Source organism: Balaenoptera ricei, chromosome 6 (genome assembly GCF_028023285.1).
Source record: "Balaenoptera ricei isolate mBalRic1 chromosome 6, mBalRic1.hap2, whole genome shotgun sequence".
NCBI classification, from domain to species: Eukaryota; Metazoa; Chordata; class Mammalia; order Artiodactyla; family Balaenopteridae; genus Balaenoptera; species Balaenoptera ricei.
Genome location: NC_082644.1, coordinates 38,927,272 through 38,938,017, shown reverse-complemented (window position 1 = coordinate 38,938,017; position 10,746 = coordinate 38,927,272). Strand labels below are relative to the sequence as shown.

At 39.8% G+C, this 10,746-nt stretch overlaps 1 pseudogene; it reads left to right on the top strand.

The window, feature by feature from the left end:
• The first annotated feature begins 7,309 nt into the window (after positions 1-7,309).
• Positions 7,310-8,204, top strand: LOC132367734 (nucleophosmin-like; annotated as a pseudogene).
• Positions 8,205-10,746: the final 2,542 nt, after the last annotated feature.

Sequence of the window (10,746 nt, the reverse complement as noted above, 5' to 3'; positions counted from 1 at the left end):
TCAGGACTCTGCTCAGTTGTCACCTCCTCAGTGACAATCCCCTATGAAATGACATTACCCTTGCTCTCATCATCTCCTTTCAATGAAAAAATGTATGGGGAAGAATGATATTCGGCCGATGAAGCAGGAAGGTTATTACTGTCATTATAAATGGTGCATTAAAGTTTATAATGTGGCCCAGATTGACCAGGTTATTAAAAGCTAATGCTACAGATTCATGCACCATCAAAGAGACTGGCTGGGTTGATGCAAGATGTCATTTTCTAGCATGACCCACACAGAATTATTGGGTCCATATTTTAAGGTCGTTTTAGCCACCTACTTCCAATAATAGTAGTTAATATTAAGGAATCATCCTTTTGGCTGATCAAATTTCTTACAGAGCTTTTCTGCTTTCCTTTTATTTTGAGGAGATGGGATACATGCCTTAACTGCCATATTTTAAAACTGTCACCAAATCACCTACTTCCCTTTAGGAGGAAGAAGAGGAGAAGGAAGAATAGCTCTGGGCCAATATACCTCCTCTCTTCTTGAAATCTCTACTTGAATGACACAAAGCACCCAAACTCCACATCACATATGCAAGTCCTAAAAGCTATTCACATGCCCCTCTCCTTGGTCTTCCTCTACCCATAGAGGCTAGAAAACTAAAATACTGGATTTCCAAGCCTCCATTTAGCTAGGGGTGGCCATGAAATTTAGTTCAGGCCAATATGATGTAGGAAATGTTCCTGGGGAGAGGTCCCTTCCCAAATAAAAGGGAAAATTTTTGCTAGGATACAGCCCTTCACCTCTTGGCCCTTCATCCAATTTTATACTTGTAAAGCAGGTACCAGGGGAGGGTCACAGCAGTCATCTTGAACCATACGGAGATAAGCAAAAGGGTAAAGGGTTACACACCACAGTAGGTAGACCAGAAAGCTGAAAAGAACTCTACTATCCTTGAATTGTTGAGCTGCTTTATAAGTCCTAGATTGTATAGCCATGGACTCCCTGTCCTGCAAATCACACACACCCCTAACTGGTTCAGCCATTCCAGTGAGTCCTTCTGTTCTTTGTAGCTGATCACTAATATAAAGACAGGGACTGAACTCATGAAACCCCTTCTCACCTGGCCCCTTTTCCAGTATCTTTATCACAGTAAATAACACTTCCATCCTCCTGAACACATAGGCCAGAAATCTAGGAGTTACTCTTGACACTGTTCCCTCCTTCATGTCCATATCCAACCTATCACTGCCTAAATGTCCAACCACAATCACCATCTTTCCAGATACCACTGTACCTCATCAGAGTGCCTATGACAGCCTCCTTGCTTGTCTCCTTTCAACGTGAGGTCCTCACTGTATTCACTTTCCTTTTCAAAATACAAATCTAATCATTCATTCACACACACACACACACACACACACACACACACACACACACATACACACACCCCCCTGCTTGAAAGCCTTCAGTGGCTTTCCATATGTCCTGTGATCATGATCCAAATATTTAATATGGCCTAAAAAGCCCTTTGGGATTTATCCCAGCTCTTCTCTCCAGCCTCAGCTTGTGCTAACCTTCCTCTGAGTTTCAGCTTCCCAGACCTTCATTTGTAAGAAAGCACCCTACTCCCTCCTCTATGAGGTCTTTGCACAGACTTTCCTCTGGCTGGAAAGTTCTTTTTTGCCCCTACCCTTTGCTACTTGACTCCTGGCAAGTTCCTCTTCTTCATTCAGAACACAGTCCTGGCTTCTCAATCTCAGAGAACTCTTCCGTGACTCACCTCAGGAGTACAAGATCCTTTGTTTTAACACTGCCATATAACCAGCTCCCCTTTTTCAGAATCTCTAGTTGTAATTATGCATCCTTAGTGGGATTAGTTCTTTAATGGTAAGTCCTTGAGAGCAGGTTCTCTGATTTTTTGTTTTGTCTTTGCATAGCATTCTCCATGCCTGACACTATGCCCAGCACATAGTAGGTTCTTAATAAATATTTGTTGAACAAGGATTGAATGGAAGAAAGGCAAATAGCCCATTCAATCAGCCAGGCCCTAAATAATTGATGATTAACATTATATTATCTAAACAAAATGGAACTATATAATAATATGATTGAGATAATATCAAAAATATATTGAGCTTTACTGGGCCATAAATATTTGATGAATCACCAAACTTTACCATCTCACTCATGGTATTTATTTCAGGATCTACTTCCTCTGAGGCCTGGGTGGACTGGGTTAGGCAGTGGTGTGGAGTGGGCACACAGTCTGAACTGCTGAGGCCAAGCTATGAGATGGTGATCCTGACTAGAACTTAATCCAGACTTACAGCCTGTGTTGGGAATATGATCCAATTGGAGAGAGAAGGTGTGGGAGTCCTTTATTCCAAGTAACCTTCCATCTGAGACATCCCTAACAGGCACTACCCAAACATGGGTTGTGGATACTGAATCAAGCCACCAACTGACAAAGAGGCTGCGTGGGAACTTGCCCTCACAGTTCACACCCCCCTCATCATATGACTTAGAAAAATGGTAAATGGATAAAATTGAAAAGAAGGAAAAGAACCAGCAGAAAAAGTGTCTTGATCTAGAGGGTCTCAGTTTGAAAAGGTCAAGTCTTTCCTCAAGGGGAAGGTGCTCTTCCTTTCTTAGTGGTTCTCTCAGTCATTGGGTCACAAGGATTTATCTGTTCCCACATTCACATCTAAATCATGTGATTCAACCAAAAGAATCAGGGAGTGGAGACAGACTGTGTTTTGTGGGAGTGGGAGAATAAATAGGTGCTTGTGAGGTGGGGACATCTTTCAGCCTAGAATCTGGAAAAGGATCTTTGTCTAGTGACAAAAGGTAATCAGGATGGAGTGGAGAGAAAACAGGGTGAATAACGTGTAACATTTCCCTCCACCTCTACCCAAACCAGCTGAACTCCATTTTATTCTATTCCTTCCAAGAGCCAAATTTTTGGGGTCAGAAGCCATGGATTTAAGCCTCCAATCTGCCGTATATGAGTTTTGTGACACAGGTGGTAATTTAGCCTCTCTGAATCACATTTTTCCCATTGGCAACCAGAACATGGAACCCAGTTGGTAAATAAAGATGGAACCCCATGCAGAATTGTGCCAAGAGTCAATGAGGTCATGTATGTGAACTCCATTTATGCATTGCAAGGCTTATATCCACATTAGCTCATTTATTTGGACTTCTCATTCCCCAAACTCTCCTTACCATATTTAGACACCACAGAGGTATATGTTGATGAAAGAAGATAATCCTCTCAAGGGCCACACCTTGAGCACTAGCCAGCTTTTCTGAAACTCCATACCTTCTCTGTTGGCTTGCCTCTCTTTCATATGACATTCCCTTAAGCCGCTCATGGAACTGTCTTTCCCCGACCCCATTCAATGGTGTCTTGGGAAACAAGAAGACCTCAGACTACCCTCAGAAGTAAATTACAGGTTCTACTCACAGGCACTAGCTGCTTATCATATGACCTCCAGGAGCTTTCACACAAAGCTAAGTGTGGCTGGGAGAGATGTACTGACCTTTGAGTAGGAGGTCAGGACATCTTGTGTGCAAATCTGTGTTTGAGGGTCCCAATCTCCGTGGAGGATGTGGCCTCTGCAGTTGTGACATACACCCCATGTAAGACAGCTCCCAGTGCACCTGGAACTAGCCCCAAATCCTCACCACCAACAACCTGGTAACTCACGGATATTGTTGAAAATGTCCATGTTTGCCCGCAAGGTGCTTAAAAAGAAAAACAACTATGTGATAAGTGATTGTGTATAAATTTGTGTGTGTGATGTATTTGAGCATTTGCAGTTTGTTGAAATTTTATTGGCATTAACTAGTTTTGCAAAGTGTTCAATTTCTCATTCTGAAGAAAGGATGGTAATGGTTTTAATTATTGGAGATCCCCACTGAAAAAATTTTAAAGGGATGGTAGAGATGAAGATAGAGTTGTGTTTTGATTACCCAGCTGCCACAAGTCACAGAGGTTGATATCCAAAAATTTCGCTATTTGATCATCTGTACTGATTGAGAAGACTCCTAATTCAGAGATGTGGAGGTGGGAGGATCTTTCCCAATCTTGCCACTTCCCATCCCAAAATGAACTTTGAGTTTGAGGATGAGGAGTGAAACAATATCTTCCCATTGGCTAGTATTCCTCACTTGAAAAAAATTTCAAGAATCCATTCATGAGAGAAAATTATATCATCTGAGGCCTACTGGAATATTCCAATAATTAAAATACAACACCCCTTGGACTTTTCAACATGCTAGAATGGACCTAAAGAAAAGTTAACACAATGACCTCTCCTACAGGTGAGGAAATCTGAGACCCAGAAAGATGCAATGCTGAGAGGTAAACCCAGCCTCATATTTCTAGCAGGTCCTCTCCCTACTGGATCATACTAGGTTCACCGAGTAGGGTTGTTAAGGGTCATTCACAAAGAAGCACTCACTGCTTTCAGTCTTTAGCTTCCACAGGTCTCCTTAGGAGCAATATCTCCTTTCTTTCTGTCTGCTTGTGCTGCCATAACAAAATATCATAGACCAGGTGGCTTAAAGAACAGAAAATTATTTGCTCACAGTTCTGGAGCCTAGAATTCCAAGATCAAGGTGCCAACAGCATTGGTGTCTGGTGAGAGCTCGCTCCTTGAGTTGCAGTTGGTTGTCTTCTCCTATGGTCTTGCCTCTGTGTGTGCATGTGGAGAGAAGGGGAGAGAGAAAGAGAGAGAGAGAGAGATCTTCCCTCTTCTTGTAATGTCACTAATTCTTTCAGATAAGGATCCAACCTCATTTAACATTGATTACCTGCTAAAAGCCCTATTTCCAAATACAATCACATAGGGGTTAGGACTTCAACATATGAATTTGGAGGGGGGTGGGGGGGACACGATTCTGTCCATAGCACTTTCTCACTACTCAAGAAGCTGATTTTATAACCCCTGACCTCCAACTAGGCATTTGAAGAATATCAAATTGTATTAAAAATATCACTTGTTGTTTTCAAATGCAGCCAGAGCAGGACAATGGCTACAACATTTATCCTTCTAGAACAGACAAAGTATTTACTTCACTCAACACATCCACCCCTAATTTACTGTATCTAAGTAAAGTGAGTCCTGAACATCTGTTTTGTGTGAATAAGGAAAACAAACAATTCGGTGTATCACTTCCTAATTTTAATAACGTCTGGATATAATATGACAAGGTTGATGTACTGTAACACTTGTTAAAGTGGGACTCAACCCACATTGTTTTCACGAGCCGCCAAGCAGCCAATTAAATACCAGCCCATGAGCTGAGTGTCTGCTAACACAGAGGCCAGGCAACCTCATTACTGGCAAGGTTAATTTAATCAGTTAGTTTTCCTCAGTGCCTGTGAGTCACTCCCAAAATTTAAAACACAAATACAAAATATTAATGGAAGCATTTCCCAAATCTGTGGAATTCCTCATGCCTCTCTCTTCCCACTTATTTCACCTCGCCTGGGTCACCTACCTGCAAAACGCCCCTGTGTACTGGCAACCAGCATTTTACTAGACTTGAGCTTAGGAACCTCAAAAACAGAAGTAACAAGATGTGCCATCTTTTGTATATTTGCAAATCTGGTATAGTGCATGCATTTTTGTGCTGTAGGAAGAGTCCTCTGATACAACAACTGGCATGTGTTCTCACATCTGAAGTTCTGCAAGAAAAAGAAGGAAAAGACAAAGTTTAATTCTAAAGTAGGAAACAATCCATTCTGCAGCTGGAGGCATTCAGAACTGGGCTGCGTGGAATGATGTTGTTTGTGCTCAGAGGTTCCTGCGGTGCTGCAATCCACCCAGCTTGGAGCGCCTTCGTGTGGACGCTGAATCGTGGAATCCTGAGAGGACCGGCCACTCCTTCCTCTTCACCATCCTCCAGGAGAGCTTTTCTCACAACCCATGGACTCTGACCAATGACTGAAATATAACAGCTATTCTCACAGATCTCAAGGAAAACACAACATGACCATAATTTTAAGTGTTTGAGAAGCCAAAAAAAAAAGGGATTTGAGTTTTCCAACCAACATTACAGTGATGGCCCTCTTACTTAGTATATGTGGAACCCAAGACCTATCCTGACTTTCAAGCAATGAAAAGGTGATGGTAACAGTGGGGCCCCGGGCCCAGGTGTGGATAACAGCATTTAGCAGGTATAGACATAATGCATACAAATGCATTCACAATAGAAATATAACAGTGTTGGTCAGTAACCATCCTAATGGCTGTATACAAACTTAAATTAGAATGTAATATTCTGAAGTTGTTTCCTGAAATAAGACCTTTCAGATTTAAAGTGAAATGACAAAGGACTAGAAGAAAATGTAGAGAAGTATTGTATAATCTAAGGATGGGGGTGGCCTTTCTAAGTATGATACTAATAACAGAAATCATAACAGTAATAGATTTAGCTGTCTAAAATCTAAAAGCAATCCAACAAATAAAAGAAAAAATAGTAACAGCAACAAAAATTACTAACATAGAAAAGTACATCAACAAAGTTGAAAGCCTAAAACAAACAGAGAAAAAAATGTGGACAACAAAGAAAACAGATAAAGAGTGAGTGTACTTAATGTACACAAAGTAATTAAAAAGTCAGTAAGAACCTGGGGTGGGGGGTGGTGGTGGTGGTGGGATGCATTGGGAGATTGGACTGACATATATACACTAATACATATAAAATAGATAACTAATAAGAACCTGCTGTATAAAAATTAATTAATTAATTTAATTTAATTTTAAAACAACAAACAAAAAATCAAGGTGTTGACAGGACCAGTTCCCTTCTGAAACCTCTAGGAGATGACCCTTCCATTCCTCTTCTACTTTCTGGTAGCCACAGCCATTCTGTGGCTTGTGGGAGCAGAACTCCAGTCTCTGCCTCTGTCTTCAGTAGACCATATTCCCTCTGTGTCTGTATGTATGTCCTAATTTCCCTCTTCTTATACAGGCACTGCTCATAGTGGACTATGGCTTATCCTAATGACCTCATCTTAACTTGATTGTGCCTGCAAAGACCTTATTTCTAAATTGGTCACATTCACAGGTACCAGGGGTTCAGACATGAACACCTCTTTTGGGAAACACAATTTAACCCGTAATAATGCTCCATCAGTATTTGATAAATGGATGAATAAATGCATGTGTGCTCAGCCACCACTTCTGGAAAAAAAAGAAATCAGTAAAAACCCTAATGTGATTCCCTCCTGCACAGCTGTTCCCTAGAAGAGTAGCCGTGTATCTCCATCCACTTTCTCTCTTACCCAAGTACTAGTCACCACCTCATGGACAATTTGATGGACACGAACATGAGCCCCTGAGACCCCAGAACTATCTTTTCAGTTGTAAACCAAGGGCTGACAAAAATTGTCATTTTAAAATGGATAATAATGGAAGATGAGCTCCAGTTATCTTTAAGAACAGTCAGTTTAAGGGCTGATACAAAGGATGAATTGCACATCATTGAAACAGTAGCAATGAATTACGCAGGCAGTCCTATTCAAGGAACACTGGCAAATTTGAAAATATCTGTATACCCAATGGTTTCCCTTGGGGGCTTTGAAATAACACCAACTGTGGCTTAGAGTTGAAGAGTTGAAGGGTGGTTCAGGGCCCATGCATATTAGTGAACTGCACTTGGTTGGTGTGAGGGAAGATACAGAGTCAGAATATGAAGAGGAGCTGAAACTCCTAAGTATATCTGGAAAGTGATCTGCCCCTGGAAGTGGTGGCAAGCTTCCACAGAAAAAAAGTCAAACTTGCTGTGAACTGGATGATGGTGATGATGAAGATAATGAGGAAGCTGAAGAAAAATCTCCAGTAAAGGAATCTATATGAGATACTCCAGCCAAAAATACACAAAAACCAAATCAGAATGACAAAGACTCAAAAACATCAACATAAAGATCAAAAGGTCAAGAATCCAAAAAACATAGAAAAACTCCTAAAACACCAAAAGGAGCTAGTTCTATAGAAGACATTAAAACAAGAATGCAAGCAAGTATAGAAAAGGGTGGTTCTCTTCCCAAAGTGGAAACCAAGTTCATCAACTATATGAAGAATTTCTTCTGGATGACTGACCAGGAGGCTATTCAAGATCTCTAGGTGTGGAAGAAGTCTCTTTTAAGAAAATAGCTTAAACAGTTTGTTAAAGTGTTCCATCTAATCTCATTTTTGTAACAGTAGATATCTGGCTGTCCTTTGTGTGTGTGTGTGTGTGTGTGAGATAATTACATCTTTATTTTTACTAATCTCTGTTTTGGGGGAAGAATTGTTTTATTTTGTTTTATTTTATTTTATTTCTTAAATTGAAGTTTTAATCTAATTGAAAATTTAAAAAAATTAATGAGAAAAAGATGAGCAACCCAATAGAAAAAATAATAGTCAAAGGACATGTTCAGATAATTTACAAACACAGAACTCAAATATTTGGAGTTTTTTTTAAGTATAATGTCCTTAGTAATCAAAGAAATAAAAAATGTAAATATATATAATTTTTCATGTATCAAATTGGCAATTTAAAAAGAAATAATGGAACTCATTTTGGAGAAGAATGTGGGGAACCCTATAAACTGTGGCTAGGAATGGCAATTGATACAGTTTTTTCCAGGTTCATAATTTTGCACTAGGAATTGAAAGTCCTAAAATTTACATTTCATTTGACATTGGAATTCCAAACTTAACCTAAGGAAATAATTGTGGATAAACACAAAAATGAAGCTATAATACCTGTCACAGTGTTGTCTGTAAGAGGGATATAATGTTGGGAATATCAACCAAAGAACACCTATACAATAGAATACTAGGCAGTGGTTTAAAATTACATTGGAAAGGTGTTTATGGACTGTTAAGTTTTAAGGTAGGTTATTAAACAATATGATCCATTATTTAAAAGCATTTAGTACATGTATAAATACATAGATGATATATATTCATAGAAAAAGACTAAAAGGATATAACTAAAATGTCAATTGTGTGTATCTATAATGAGATCATGAATGATATTTATTTTGTTCTTTTTGCTTTTTCATAGTTTCTACGTTTTTTTCAAATAACATGTAACTTTTTATAACAAAAAAAAGTTTTTTAAGCAGAATTTTACGAGCTTAAAGGAAAAATCAACAGTCCAACAAGATTGTGTCTCCCACCAAACTAAATGGCTTTCATTTACTGCTTCCAAAGATCATGCTACCTCTCTCTCTCTGCCCTGATCTGCATCCAACTCTGTAATAATTTCCTTCACATCATGAAAAAATTATCCAAAACCCCAAGCTCACTCATTCAATTAACTCCATACCTCTTCCTTACTCAATATTCAATTAACATTGAATCACTTTAAGTCTTGCTATTTTAAAAACCTGCTCTAGTTAATCTGTTTTTTTTAAACGGCCAACACTTCTTTTTACTTCTGAGCCTTCAGACATCTCTGAGAACAAGGGGATCTTTGTCAACGTCATTCCATTGTTCTGTTCCCATTCTCTAGAGTCTGATAGGTGTGTAAAGCAAAATGGAACAACTTAGAAGCTTCCAACCCAGAGCAGTGGTGTGCCCAGGAAAGCAGGGCATGCCCTGGTAGGGTATGAAAATACCTGACACAGGTCAAGGTAGCACTGACATATATACACTACCAAATGTATAACAGATAGCTAGTGGGAAGCAGCCGCATAGCACAGGGAGATCAGCTCGGTGCTTTGTGACCACCTAGAGGGGTGGGGTAGGGAGGGTGGGAGGGAGACACAAGAGGGAGGGGATATGGGGATATATGTATACATATAGCTGATTTAGTTTGTTGTACAGCAGAAACTAACACAACATTGTAAAGCAATTGTACTCCAAAAAGATGTTAAAAAGAAAAAATGCATCACCTCACACTGTTGTATAGGAAGCATACTGCAACCCCACGCCTTGTAGGGCTCTGGCCCCTGTCTGCAGTCAGCTCCCTGTGTGACTCTGGACAAGCAGTTTAATTGCTTCGTGCATCAGTTACATCATTTCTAAAACTATGGTATCATTTCTAAGGTGAATCTAAACTGATGGGCTTTCATGTCCTTTTAACCCAAATTGTGTTACTGTAACAAATCCTTTAACTCTGTATAATCAGCCAGTCCCCCTTAAAGTAGCTCACAGCCCAGTATCACTACAAATATATTTCTCTTTGTTGCTGTGTATACCGAAGATATTCAGCCTACTTCTCAACAATTCCATATTCATTATGTCCTATGATAATAGATGGTCCTTTTCCTCTGTTCTCTCCGTCCTTCATTTTTCTCCCCAGTTCCATCCATCCCGCATTGATTCAAGCTACATGGGAGTCACTTATTTACCTCTGCAGACTGGGGATGGGTCCATTATTTTTTTTAACCTGAGGGAAGTTAGTCATTGGAAATGTTTTGATTTATTACAACTTATCACATATGTTGTTATTTCAAAGTAAAAAGAGAGGCAGTCAGAAAACAGAAGAGCAAGAATGATAAGAGATATCACCTAGGTGGCCCAAGAATTGCCCTAATTTCCTGTAAACTTTGCAAACACAACACTGTTCTCAAACCAAAATAAGACTCTCCTGACCCCCTGATCCAAGACAAAAGAGATCAATACTAACTCTGCATACTGGAGAGGGTGTGGACCACTCATCTCATCTGTACATCACTGGTGGGAATGTGCAATGGCACAGCCACTCTGCAAAAGAGTGAGGCAGTTTCTCACAAAACTAAACCTGCAC